The sequence below is a fragment of the Somniosus microcephalus genome, unplaced genomic scaffold (genome assembly GCF_052327205.1).
Source record: "Somniosus microcephalus isolate GS21.2 unplaced genomic scaffold, FLI_Smic_1.0 unresolved_chr1, whole genome shotgun sequence".
NCBI classification, from domain to species: Eukaryota; Metazoa; Chordata; class Chondrichthyes; order Squaliformes; family Somniosidae; genus Somniosus; species Somniosus microcephalus.
Genome location: NW_028225179.1, coordinates 52,679,465 through 52,692,854, shown reverse-complemented (window position 1 = coordinate 52,692,854; position 13,390 = coordinate 52,679,465). Strand labels below are relative to the sequence as shown.

The 13,390-nt window shown below is 44.8% G+C and overlaps 7 non-coding genes across 7 annotated transcripts; 4 read left to right on the top strand and 3 right to left on the bottom strand.

Annotated features, from left to right (window-relative positions):
- Positions 1 to 1,732: 1,732 nt before the first annotated feature.
- Positions 1,733 to 1,806, top strand: trnat-agu (transfer RNA threonine (anticodon AGU)). Its single transcript has one exon. It is a non-coding gene; the product is annotated as a tRNA-Thr (tRNA).
- Positions 1,807 to 3,012: 1,206 nt separating this feature from the next.
- On the bottom strand, positions 3,013 to 3,094 carry trnal-uaa (transfer RNA leucine (anticodon UAA)). The gene has a single exon. It is a non-coding gene; the product is annotated as a tRNA-Leu (tRNA).
- Positions 3,095 to 5,053: 1,959 nt separating this feature from the next.
- Positions 5,054 to 5,127, top strand: trnat-agu (transfer RNA threonine (anticodon AGU)). Its single transcript has one exon. It is a non-coding gene; the product is annotated as a tRNA-Thr (tRNA).
- Positions 5,128 to 6,333: 1,206 nt separating this feature from the next.
- trnas-uga (transfer RNA serine (anticodon UGA)) lies at positions 6,334 to 6,415 on the bottom strand. Its single transcript has one exon. It is a non-coding gene; the product is annotated as a tRNA-Ser (tRNA).
- Positions 6,416 to 8,363: 1,948 nt separating this feature from the next.
- trnat-agu (transfer RNA threonine (anticodon AGU)) lies at positions 8,364 to 8,437 on the top strand. Its single transcript has one exon. It is a non-coding gene; the product is annotated as a tRNA-Thr (tRNA).
- Positions 8,438 to 11,675: 3,238 nt separating this feature from the next.
- Positions 11,676 to 11,749, top strand: trnat-agu (transfer RNA threonine (anticodon AGU)). Its single transcript has one exon. It is a non-coding gene; the product is annotated as a tRNA-Thr (tRNA).
- A 1,206-nt stretch (positions 11,750 to 12,955) lies between these two features.
- On the bottom strand, positions 12,956 to 13,037 carry trnas-uga (transfer RNA serine (anticodon UGA)). The gene has a single exon. It is a non-coding gene; the product is annotated as a tRNA-Ser (tRNA).
- Between the last annotated feature and the right edge of the window lie 353 nt (positions 13,038 to 13,390).

Genomic DNA, 13,390 nt, shown 5'->3' with positions numbered 1-13,390 from the left:
TGTTCTGCTCCCACATGACACAGATCAGCCACAGCCTCTGCTCCCTGCCCGCCGGCTGCAGAAACCTTGTCTCCAGATTACAAACTGATTCTAGGTCGGAGATAAATATTCAGGGTAGAGCCTAAACGCAGCGGGTGGGATCAAATAATAAAGCAGTTATTTTAGACCAGAGACAACGATAAATGTCCTATATTGCTCACATGCATCAATTTGTGAAACTGACATTAAATGGGTTTAAATACAGTGGGGGGATTTAAAGTAGATTCGGGGTCAATAGTTTCCAAGTTGATGTTTCCTGTGTCTCTCTTGCCTCTCTGCCCCCTTCCTCCCACAGGCTGCCGGTTCTTAAACCTTGTTTTAAATCTGCGGCTTGCTGGACCAGTGCATTCCACAGTCTCACAACCCTTTCTACAAATACCCTTTCAGTGCTTGACTTCTCTGCTTATTAGTTATGAATCACCTTGAGGTGCAATGGTGGCGATTGTGACGTCAGATTAAAAGGCAGGCTATTGGAAACACGTTGGAGTCACAGTTTCTTTTGCACAGAATTGAAACTGAAACTTTTAAGCTGGAATATTGTATTTGCTGCATCACAGTAAACAATATCGTGGTATAACTGTTGGCTTATTTGTTCCCCAGTGTCAGAGGAAGAGTTGTCTGATCCCCCCATTTATTTCATACTAGCTGGGGAGCCCGGCGTTGCCGGGGCTGTTTTGGACAGGCGCTTTAAATCGAGTGCCAGGCTTTGGGGCCCTGTCTGTGTCCCTTTGTGAATCTGGTGCTGGGCAACATTTTAAATCGAGTGGCAGGCTTTAGGGCCCTGTGTGTGTCCCTGTCTGTCTACCTTTTAAACGCTTGCAAAATGAAAGTGAAACTACTTATGGCTTTGGGGCCCTGTCTGTGTCCCTTTGTGAATCTGGTGCTGGGCAACATTTTAAATCGAGTGGCAGGCTTAGGGCCCTGTCTGTGTCCCTGTATGTCTACCTTTTAAAAGGTTGAAAAATGAAAGTGAAAGTACTTATAAAACGTTTTTGGTAAATCTTATGTTATTTTTAAAAGAGATACTAACTTTGAAAGTCGTTATAGCTGGAAGCTGAAGTCATTTGAGCTGGAAGCTTAGTGAAAGAATGGCTGCCACATCCCCGAGATGAAAACGAATAGTCCCGCCCACACACACACCGATTGGCCAACCATCAGGGGACAGTACTGTAGGATTGGTCAATCGTGACGGAACAGGATTGGTGGAAACTTGATGTCAGTCAATCAATGCGAGCAGATAATGAGTTTAATTTTGAAGGTTTTTTGCTGAAGGTTTTTTGCATAAGGCGCGAACACTTTTCGTCCGACTGAAAAATAAATACGCTTAAAACCGTCTCTGAAGCGTAAGCTTTCTTTGGAGGTAACGCGCGCGGACGTACGCCCTGTAACTTTCGAGCGCATAGCCCGACAGACGCACAGGCGATGACAGAATGACAGACAGAATGACAGACAGATGACAGACAGAAGTACCGATTTATATATATAGATAAGACACAAACATAGGGTAATCATTCAGAATCACCTCACAGATTGACACTGAGATAAATTAAGCGGGAGATACAGAGAGCAATGGGACATATGGCGGAATGGACAAGAGAGCTGGAGAAATAAGAAACGGCCTGAGAGTCCAGAAAACAGTGACCGGAAGCTGATAGACATCAGTGAGTGGGGGCGAGAAATTGTGCCAGCATTCGGTCCCGTGGCTTAGCTGGTCAAAGCGTCTGTCTAGTAAACAGGAGATCCTGGGTTCGATTCCCAGCGGGGCCTATTTTTATAGAATCTCCAGGGGTGAGTTTCTTCTCGTGTGAAAAGGCTACAATTCTTTTAAATGTAACTGTGCCTGCACCAGTTCCCATTCTGGATGAAGGCTCCAGTGGCTGCGAGGCCTCCGTTGAATTTCACCGCTTCTGTATTTCTGGCGGTGCTGATTTTGGACTCTTCATCAAAAATCCATGTTTCCTAAGCAGTGCCATGCGATACTTTGCAGAGCTCCAGTTGTTGATGTGTGGTGCCGTGCTCGTATAGTGATTAATAATCTGCATTCTGGCCGCAGCAACTTCGGCTCCAAACCGAAACATAACGCAGACTTTTCTTCCTTCCACAATCAATAGCTCTCCTTTACTTTCCCCCTTCAATTTCATTATAATTTTCCTGCGGTATTTCCTTAATCTAACATTCACTTTCAGCCACTTAAACTGCTAAGTGTGCTCTGCTACCACCACTCTTCCTGGACCACATGTCCCATACGCCCCAATCTGAGTTGGTGCTTTGAAACCAGTCGATACATTTAGACCTGCGAGACCTCCCGACAGTCAAGCTCTGCGAAAGCAGAGCCGGCCTTCGGAACCAATGCAGCCCGATTCAAAAAATTCCTTGGGAAATGAAGCTTCAAACTTTTCAAACAAATCGTTTTATTGACATAATAATACAAGTTTTACAGAGAGAGACTTGTACAACCTCAGTGGTGCAACTCAAAACTCAGAATGTTCAATTCTTCTGCTTCGGGAGAGGGAGAGATGAATTATGAGTTGGTGTCCTCCTTGTTTTTTTTCTGGTCAGTCTTCCAGATCTCCACTCCGTTTGTCTGTCTCCTGGACTGTCTCCTGGAATGTGTTCTGCTTTTCACTTTAGAATGGCTGCTCTTGTACCATTGCTGCTGACAGAAACAAGCCTTCCAGTGACTTTCCATTCTCTCTCTCCCACGGTTACACAGACTGATGCTACCGGACAGCAGCGAATGTATGGGAAGGTACCTCAGAGACTGTCGAGGCCTCCTTATCTGGAGCTTCCAGACAATCTGCAGATAACTTTTGGAATTCGGTCAGCAAACCTTCTTGAAGTAAGTGATCCAGTTGTCTCGGCAATCCTTTAGTTTCCTTAAAACCGGCATTGAAAATTCCAAAATCCTCCAAGAGGGAGCAGATTGAAGAAAATAAATTATTTGAAGTAGTTAATTATCATAATGAGATAGCCCGCTGCGAGCAGGGCTCGAACCTGCGCGGGAAAACCCCATTGGATTTTAAGTCCAACGCCTTAACCACTCGGCCATCGCAGCCGGGACAATGTCGGCTCCAAGATACTAAGTTCTCAAATCGCTGACCCTGTTTATTTCTGGCGATGACGGTTTCGTGATATTTAATTTGCTGCAAATTCAGCAAGTCCAGAAGAATCGCAGCGATCATTACAATAAAAGAAAACTTCCGATATTTAACGGTATGTAAGATGTTGAGAACAGTATGGAATATTCTGCAGGGTAATGAAAATAAACAGCAGAAACATTGTGTTCTGCTCCCACATGACACAGATCAGCCACAGCCTCTGCTCCCTGCCCGCCGGCTGCAGAAACCTTGTCTCCAGATTACAAACTGATTCTAGGTCGGAGATAAATATTCAGGGTAGAGCCTAAACGCAGCGGGTGGGATCAAATAATAAAGCAGTTATTTTAGACCAGAGACAACGATAAATGTCCTATATTGCTCACATGCATCAATTTGTGAAACTGACATTAAATGGGTTTAAATACAGTGGGGGGATTTAAAGTAGATTCGGGGTCAATAGTTTCCAAGTTGATGTTTCCTGTGTCTCTCTTGCCTCTCTGCCCCCTTCCTCCCACAGGCTGCCGGTTTTTAAACCTTGTTTTAAATCTGCGGCTTGCTGGACCAGTGCATTCCACAGTCTCACAACCCTTTCTTCAAATACCCTTTCAGTGCTTGACTTCTCTGCTTATTAGTTATGAATCACCTTGAGGTGCAATGGTGGCGATTGTGACGTCAGATTAAAAGGCAGGCTATTGGAAACACGTTGGAGTCACAGTTTCTTTTGCACAGAATTGAAACTGAAACTTTTAAGCTGGAATATTGTATTTGCTGCATCACAGTAAACAATATCCTGGTATAACTGTTGGCTTATTTGTTCCCCAGTGTCAGAGGAAGAGTTGTCTGATCCCCCCATTTATTTCATACTAGCTGGGGAGCCCGGCGTTGCCGGGGCTGTTTTGGACAGGCGGTTTAAATCGAGTGCCAGGCTTTGGGGCCCTGTCTGTGTCCCTTTGTGAATCTGGTGCTGGGCAACATTTTAAATCGAGTGGCAGGCTTTAGGGCCCTGTGTGTGTCCCTGTCTGTCTACCTTTTAAAAGCTTGCAAAATGAAAGTGAAACTACTTATGGCTTTGGGGCCCTGTCTGTGTCCCTTTGTGAATCTGGTGCTGGGCAACATTTTAAATCGAGTGGCAGGCTTAGGGCCCTGTCTGTGTCCCTGTATGTCTACCTTTTAAAAGGTTGAAAAATGAAAGTGAAAGTACTTATAAAACGTTTTTGGTAAATCTTATGTTATTTTTAAAAGAGATACTAACTTTGAAAGTCGTTATAGCTGGAAGCTGAAGTCATTTGAGCTGGAAGCTTAGTGAAAGAATGGCTGCCACATCCCCGAGATGAAAACGAATAGTCCCGCCCACACACACACCGATTGGCCAACCATCAGGGGACAGTACTGTAGGATTGGTCAATCGTGACGGAACAGGATTGGTGGAAACTTGATGTCAGTCAATCAATGCGAGCAGATAATGAGTTTAATTTTGAAGGTTTTTTGCTGAAGGTTTTTTGCATAAGGCGCGAACACTTTTCGTCCGACTGAAAAATAAATACGCTTAAAACCGTCTCTGAAGCGTAAGCTTTCTTTGGAGGTAACGCGCGCGGACGTACGCCCTGTAACTTTCGAGCGCATAGCCCGACAGACGCACAGACGATGACAGAATGACAGACAGAATGACAGACTGAATGACAGACAGAAGTACCGATTTCTATATATAGATAAGACACAAACATAGGGTAATCATTCAGAATCACCTCACTGATTGACACTGAGATAAATTAAGCGGGAGATACAGAGAGCAATGGGACATATGGCGGAATGGACAAGAGAGCTGGAGAAATAAGAAACGGCCTGAGAGTCCAGAAGACAGTGACCGGAAGCTGATAGACATCAGTGAGTGGGGGCAAGAAATTGTGCCAGCATTCGGTCCCGTGGCTTAGCTGGTCAAAGCGTCTGTCCAGTAAACAGGAGATCCTGGGTTCGATTCCCAGCGGGGCCTATTTTTATAGAATCTCCAGGGGTGAGTTTCTTCTCGTGTGAAAAGGCTACAATTCTTTTAAATGTAACTGTGCCTGCACCAGTTCCCATTCTGGATGAAGGCTCCAGTGGCTGCGAGGCCTCCGTTGAATTTCACCGCTTCTGTATTTCTGGCGGTGCTGATTTTGGACTCTTCATCAAAAATCCATGTTTCCTAAGCAGTGCCATGCGATACTTTGCAGAGCTCCAGTTGTTGATGTGTGGTGCCGTGCTCGTATAGTGATTAATAATCTGCATTCTGGCCGCAGCAACTTCGGCTCCAAACCGAAACATAACGCAGACTTTTCTTCCTTCCACAATCAATAGCTCTCCTTTACTTTCCCCCTTCAATTTCATTATAATTTTCCTGCGGTATTTCCTTAATCTAACATTCACTTTCAGCCACTTAAACTGCTAAGTGTGCTCTGCTACCACCACTCTTCCTGGGCCACATGTCCCATACGCCCCAATCTGAGTTGGTGCTTTGAAACCAGTCGATACATTTAGACCTGCGAGACCTCCCGACAGTCAAGCTCTGCGAAAGCAGAGCCGGCCTTCGGAACCAATGCAGTCCGATTCAGAAAATTCCTTGGGAAATGAAGCTTCAAACTTTTCAAACAAATCGTTTTATTGACATAATAATACAAGTTTTACAGAGAGAGACTTGTACAACCTCAGCGGTGCAACTCAAAACTCAGAATGTTCAATTCTTCTGCTTCGGGAGAGGGAGAGATGAATTATGAGTTGGTGTCCTCCTTGTTTTTTTTCTGGTCAGTCTTCCAGATCTCCACTCCGTTTGTCTGTCTCCTGGACTGTCTCCTGGAATGTGTTCTGCTTTTCACTTTAGAATGGCTGCTCTTGTACCATTGCTGCTGACAGAAACAAGCCTTCCAGTGACTTTCCATTCTCTCTCTCCCACGGTTACACAGACTGATGCTACCGGACAGCAGCGAGTGTATGGGAAGGTACCTCAGAGACTGTCGAGGCCTCCTTATCTGGAGCTTCCAGACAATCTGCAGATAACTTTTGGAATTCGGTCAGCAAACCTTCTTGAAGTAAGTGATCCAGTTGTCTCGGCAATCCTTTAGTTTCCTTAAAACCGGCATTGAAAATTCCAAAATCCTCCAAGAGGGAGCAGATTGAAGAAAATAAATTATTTGAAGTAGTTAATTATCATAATGAGATAGCCCGCTGCGAGCAGGGCTCGAACCTGCGCGGGGAAACCCCATTAGATTTCAAGTCCAACGCCTTAACCACTCGGCCATCGCAGCCGTGACAATGTCGGCTCCAAGATACTAAGTTCTCAAATCGCTGACCCTGTTTATTGTTGGCGATGACGGTTTCGTGATATTTAATTTGCTGCAAATTCAGCAAGTCCAGAAGAATCGCAGCGATCATTACAATAAAAGAAAACTTTCGATATTTAACGGTATGTAAGATGTTGAGAACAGTATGGAATATTCTGCAGGGTAATGAAAATAAACAGCAGAAACATTGTGTTCTGCTCCCACATGACACAGATCAGCCACAGCCTCTGCTCCCTGCCCGCCGGCTGCAGAAACCTTGTCTCCAGATTACAAACTGATTCTAGGTCGGAGATAAATATTCAGGGTAGAGCCTAAACGCAGCGGGTGGGATCAAATAATAAAGCAGTTATTTTAGACCAGAGACAGCGATAAATGTCCTATATTGCTCACATGCATCAATTTGTGAATCTGACATTAAATGGGTTTAAATACAGTGGGGGGATTTATAGTAGATTCGGGGTCAATAGTTTCCAAGTTGATGTTTCCTGTGTCTCTCTTGCCTCTCTGCCCCCTTCCTCCCACAGGCTGCCGGTTTTTAAACCTTGTTTTAAATCTGCTGCTTGCTGGACCAGTGCATTCCACAGTCTCACAACCCTTTCTACAAATACCCTTTCAGTGCTTGACTTCTCTGCTTATTAGTTATGAATCACCTTGAGGTGCAATGGTGGCGATTGTGACGTCAGATTAAAAGGCAGGCTATTGGAAACACGTTGGAGTCACAGTTTCTTTTGCACAGAACTGAAACTGAAACTTTTAAGCTGGAATATTGTATTTGCTGCATCACAGTAAACAATATCATGGTATAACTGTTGGCTTATTTGTTCCCCAGTGTCAGAGGAAGAGTTGTCTGATCCCCCCATTTATTTCATACTAGCTGGGGAGCCCGGCGTTGCCGGGGCTGTTTTGGGGCAGGCGGTTTAAATCGAGTGCCAGGCTTTGGGGCCCTGTCTGTGTCCCTTTGTGAATCTGGTGCTGGGCAACATTTTAAATCGAGTGGCAGGCTTTAGGGCCCTGTGTGTGTCCCTGTCTGTCTACCTTTTAAAAGCTTGCAAAATGAAAGTGAAACTACTTATGGCTTTGGGGCCCTGTCTGTGTCCCTTTGTGAATCTGGTGCTGGGCAACATTTTAAATCGAGTGGCAGGCTTAGGGCCCTGTCTGTGTCCCTGTATGTCTACCTTTTAAAAGGTTGAAAAATGAAAGTGAAAGTACTTATAAAACGTTTTTGGTAAATCTTATGTTATTTTTAAAAGAGATACTAACTTTGAAAGTCGTTATAGCTGGAAGCTGAAGTCATTTGAGCTGGAAGCTCAGTGAAAGAATGGCTGCCACATCCCCGAGATGAAAACGAATAGTCCCGCCCAAACACACACCGATTGGCCAACCATCAGGGGACCGTACTGTAGGATTGGTGAATCGTGACGGAACAGGATTGGTGGAACCTTGATGTCAGTCAATCAATGCTAGCAGATAATGAGTTTAATTTTGAAGGTTTTTTGCTGAAGGTTTTTTGCATAAGGCGCGAACACTTTTCGTCCGACTGAAAAGTAAATACGCTTAAAACCGTCTCTGAAGCGTAAGCTTTCTTTGGAGGTAACGCGTGCGTAGGTACGCCCTGTAACTTTCGGGCGCATAGCCCGACAGATGCACAGGCGATGACAGAATGACAGACAGAATGACAGACAGAAGTACCGATTTATATATATAGGTAAGACACAAACATAGGGTAATCATTCAGAATCACCTCACAGATTGACACTGAGATAAATTAAGCGGTAGATACAGAGAGCAATGGGACATATGGCGGAATGGATAAGAGAGCTGGAGAAATAAGAAACGGCCTGAGAGTCCAGAAGACAGTGACCGGAAGCTGATAGACATCAGTGAGTGGGGGCGAGAAATTGTGCCAGCATTCGGTCCCGTGGCTTAGCTGGTCAAAGCGTCTGTCTAGTAAACAGGAGATCCTGGGTTCGATTCCCAGCGGGGCCTATTTTTATAGAATCTCCAGGGGTGAGTTTCTTCTCGTGTGAAAAGGCTACAATTCTTTTAAATGTAACTGTGCCTGCACCAGTTCCCATTCTGGATGAAGGCTCCAGTGGCTGCGAGGCCTCCGTTGAATTTCACTGCTTCTGTATTTCTGGCGCTGCTGATTTTGGACTCTTCATCAAAAATCCATGTTTCCTAAGCAGTACCATGCGATACTTTGCAGAGCTCCAGTTGTTGATGTGTGGTGCCGTGCTCGTATAGTGATTAATAATCTGCATTCTGGCCGCAGCAACTTCGGCTCCAAACCGAAACATAACGCAGACTTTTCTTCCTTCCACAATCAATAACTCTCCTTTACTTTCCCCCTTCAATTTCATTATAATTTTCCTGCGGTATTTCCTTAATCTAACATTCACTTTCAGCCACTTAAACTGCTAAGTGTGCTCTGCTACCACCACTCTTCCTGGGCCACATGTCCCATACGCCCCAATCTGAGTTGGTGCTTTGAAACCAGTCGATACATTTAGACCTGCGAGACCTCCCGGCAGTCAAGCTCTGCGAAAGCAGAGCCGGCCTTCGGAACCAATGCAGCCCGATTCAGAAAATTCCTTGGGAAATGAAGCTTCAAACTTTTCAAACAAATCGGTTTATTGACATAATAATACAAGTTTTACAGAGAGAGACTTGTACAACCTCAGTGGTGCAACTCAAAACTCAGAATGTTCATTTCTTCTGCTTCGGGAGAGGGAGAGATGAATTATGAGTTGGTGTCCTCCTTGTTTTTTTTCTGGTCAGTCTTCCAGATCTCCACTCCGTTTGTCTGTCTCCTGGACTGTCTCCTGGAATGTGTTCTGCTTTTCACTTTAGAATGGCTGCTCTTGTACCATTGCTGCTGACAGAAACAAGCCTTCCAGTGACTTTCCATTCTCTCTCTCCCACGGTTACACAGACTGATGCTACCGGACAGCAGCGAGTGTATGGGAAGGTACCTCAGAGACTGTCGAGGCCTCCCTATCTGGAGCTTCCAGACAATCTGCAGATAACTTTTGGAATTCGGTCAGCAAACCTTCTTGAAGTAAGTGATCCAGTTGTCTCGGCAATCCTTTAGTTTCCTTAAAACCGGCATTGAAAATTCCAAAATCCTCCAAGAGGGAGCAGATTGAAGAAAATAAATTATTTGAAGTAGTTAATTATCATAATGAGATAGCCCGCTGCGAGCACGGCTCGAAGAAACCCCATTGGATTTCAAGTCCAACGCCTTAACCACTCGGCCATCGCAGCCGCGAAAATGTCGGCTCCAAGATACTAAGTTCTCAAATCGCTGAACCTGTTTATTGTTGGCGATGACGGTTTCGTGATATTTAATTTGCTGCAAATTCAGCAAGTCCAGAAGAATCGCAGCGATCATTACAATAAAAGAAAACTTCCGATATTTAACGGTATGTAAGATGTTGAGAACAGTATGGAATATTCTGCAGGGTAATGAAAATAAACAGCAGAAACATTGTGTTCTGCTCCCACATGACACAGATCAGCCACAGCCTCTGCTCCCTGCCCGCCGCCTGCAGAAACCTTGTCTCCAGATTACAAACTGATTCTAGGTCGGAGATAAATATTCAGGGTAGAGCCTAAACGCAGCGGGTGGGATCAAATAATAAAGCAGTTATTTTAGACCAGAGACAGCGATAAATGTCCTATATTGCTCACATGCATCAATTTGTGAATCTGACATTAAATGGGTTTAAATACAGTGGGGGGATTTAAAGTAGATTCGGGGTCAATAGTTTCCAAATTGATCTTTCCTGTGTCTCTCTTGCCTCTCTGCCCCCTTCCTCCCACAGGCTGCCGGTTTTTAAACCTTGTTTTAAATCTGCTGCTTGCTGGACCAGTGCATTCCACAGTCTCACAACCCTTTCTACAAATACCCTTTCAGTGCTTGACTTCTCTGCTTATTAGTTATGAATCACCTTGAGGCGCAATGGTGGCGATTGTGACGTAAGATTAAAAGGCAGGCTATTGGAAACACGTTGGAGTCACAGTTTCTTTTGCACAGAATTGAAACTGAAACTTTTAAGCTGGAATATTGTATTTGCTGCATCACAGTAAACATTATCGTGGTATAACTGTTGGCTTATTTGTTCCCCAGTGTCAGAGGAAGAGTTGTCTGATCCCCCCATTTATTTCATACTAGCTGGGGAGCCCGGCGTTGCCGGGGCTGTTTTGGGGCAGGCGGTTTAAATCGAGTGCCAGGCTTTGGGGCCCTGTCTGTGTCCCTTTGTGAATCTGGTGCTGGGCAACATTTTAAATCGAGTGGCAGGCTTTAGGGCCCTGTGTGTGTCCCTGTCTGTCTACCTTTTAAAAGCTTGCAAAATGAAAGTGAAACTACTTATGGCTTTGGGGCCCTGTCTGTGTCCCTTTGTGAATCTGGTGCTGGGCAACATTTTAAATCGAGTGGCAGGCTTAGGGCCCTGTCTGTGTCCCTGTATGTCTACCTTTTAAAAGGTTGAAAAATGAAAGTGAAAGTACTTATAAAACGTTTTTGGTAAATCTTATGTTACTTTTAAAAGAGATACTAACTTTGAAAGTCGTTATAGCTGGAAGCTGAAGTCATTTGAGCTGGAAGCTTAGTGAAAGAATGGCTGCCACATCCCCGAGATGAAAACGAATAGTCCCGCCCACACACACACCGATTGGCCAACCATCAGGGGACCGTACTGTAGGATTGGTCAATCGTGACGGAACAGGATTGGTGGAACCTTGATGTCAGTCAATCAATGCTAGCAGATAATGAGTTTAATTTTGAAGGTTTTTTGCTGAAGGTTTTTTGCATAAGGCGCGAACACTTTTCGTCCGACTGAAAAGTAAATACGCTTAAAACCGTCTCTGAAGCGTAAGCTTTCTTTGGAGGTAACGCGCGCGTCGGTACGCCCTGTAACTTTCGAGCGCATAGCCCGACAGACGCACAGGCGATGACAGAATGACAGACAGAATGACAGACAGAATGACAGACAGAAGTACCGATTTATATATATAGATAAGACACAAACATAGGGTAATCATTCAGAATCACCTCACAGATTGACACTGAGATAAATTAAGCGGGAGATACAGAGAGCAATGGGACATATGGCGGAATGGACAAGAGAGCTGGAGAAATAAGAAACGGCCTGAGAGTCCAGAAGACAGTGACCGGAAGCTGATAGACATCAGTGAGTGGGGGCGAGAAATTGCGCCAGCATTCGGTCCCGTGGCTTAGCTGGTCAAAGCGTCTGTCTAGTAAACAGGAGATCCTGGGTTCGATTCCCAGCGGGGCCTATTTTTATAGAATCTCCAGGGGTGAGTTTCTTCTCGTGTGAAAAGGCTACAATTCTTTTAAATGTAACTGTGCCTGCACCAGTTCCCATTCTGGATAAAGGCTCCAGTGGCTGCGAGGCCTCCGTTGAATTTCACCGCTTCTGTATTTCTGGCGGTGCTGATTTTGGACTCTTCATCAAAAATCCATGTTTCCTAAGCAGTGCCATGCGATACTTTGCAGAGCTCCAGTTGTTGATGTGTGGTGCCGTGCTCGTATAGTGATTAATAATCTGCATTCTGGCCGCAGCAACTTCGGCTCCAAACCGAAACATAACGCAGACTTTTCTTCCTTCCACAATCAATAGCTCTCCTTTACTTTCCCCCTTCAATTTCATTATAATTTTCCTGCGGTATTTCCTTAATCTAACATTCACTTTCAGCCACTTAAACTGCTAAGTGTGCTCTGCTACCACCACTCTTCCTGGGCCACATGTCCCATACGCCCCAATCTGAGTTGGTGCTTTGAAACCAGTCGATACATTTAGACCTGCGAGACCTCCCGACAGTCAAGCTCTGCGAAAGCAGAGCCGGCCTTCGGAACCAATGCAGCCCGATTCAGAAAATTCCTTGGGAAATGAAGCTTCAAACTTTTCAAACAAATCGTTTTATTGACATAATAATACAAGTTTTACAGAGAGAGACTTGTACAACCTCAGTGGTGCAACTCAAAACTCAGAATGTTCAATTCTTCTGCTTCGGGAGAGGGAGAGATGAATTATGAGTTGGTGTCCTCCTTGTTTTTTTTCTGGTCAGTCTTCCAGATCTCCACTCCGTTTGTCTGTCTCCTGGACTGTCTCCTGGAATGTGTTCTGCTTTTCACTTTAGAATGGCTGCTCTTGTACCATTGCTGCTGACAGAAACAAGCCTTCCAGTGACTTTCCATTCTCTCTCTCCCACGGTTACACAGACTGATGCTACCGGACAGCAGCGAGTGTATGGGAAGGTACCTCAGAGACTGTCGAGGCCTCCTTATCTGGAGCTTCCAGACAATCTGCAGATAACTTTTGGAATTCGGTCAGCAAACCTTCTTGAAGTAAGTGATCCAGTTGTCTCGGCAATCCTTTAGTTTCCTTAAAACCGGCATTGAAAATTCCAAAATCCTCCAAGAGGGAGCAGATTGAAGAAAATAAATTATTTGAAGTAGTTAATTATCATAATGAGATAGCCCGCTGCGAGCAGGGCTCGAACATGCCCGGGGAAACCCCATTGGATTTCAAGTCCAACGCCTTAACCACTCGGCCACCGCAGCCGCGAAAATATCGGCTCCAAGATACTAAGTTCTCAAATCGCTGACCCTGTTTATTGTTGGCGATGACGGTTTCGTGATATTTAATTTGCTGCAAATTCAGCAAGTCCAGAAGAATCGCAGCGATCATTACAATAAAAGAAAACTTCCGATATTTAACGGTATGTAAGATGTTGAGAACAGTATGGAATATTCTGCAGGGTAAGGAAAATAAACAGCAGAAACATTGTGTTCTGCTCCCACATGACACAGATCAGCCACAGCCTCTGCTCCTTGCCCGCCGGCTGCAGAAACCTTGTCTCCAGATTACAAACTGATTCTAGGTCGGAGATAAATATTCAGGGTAGAGCCTAAAC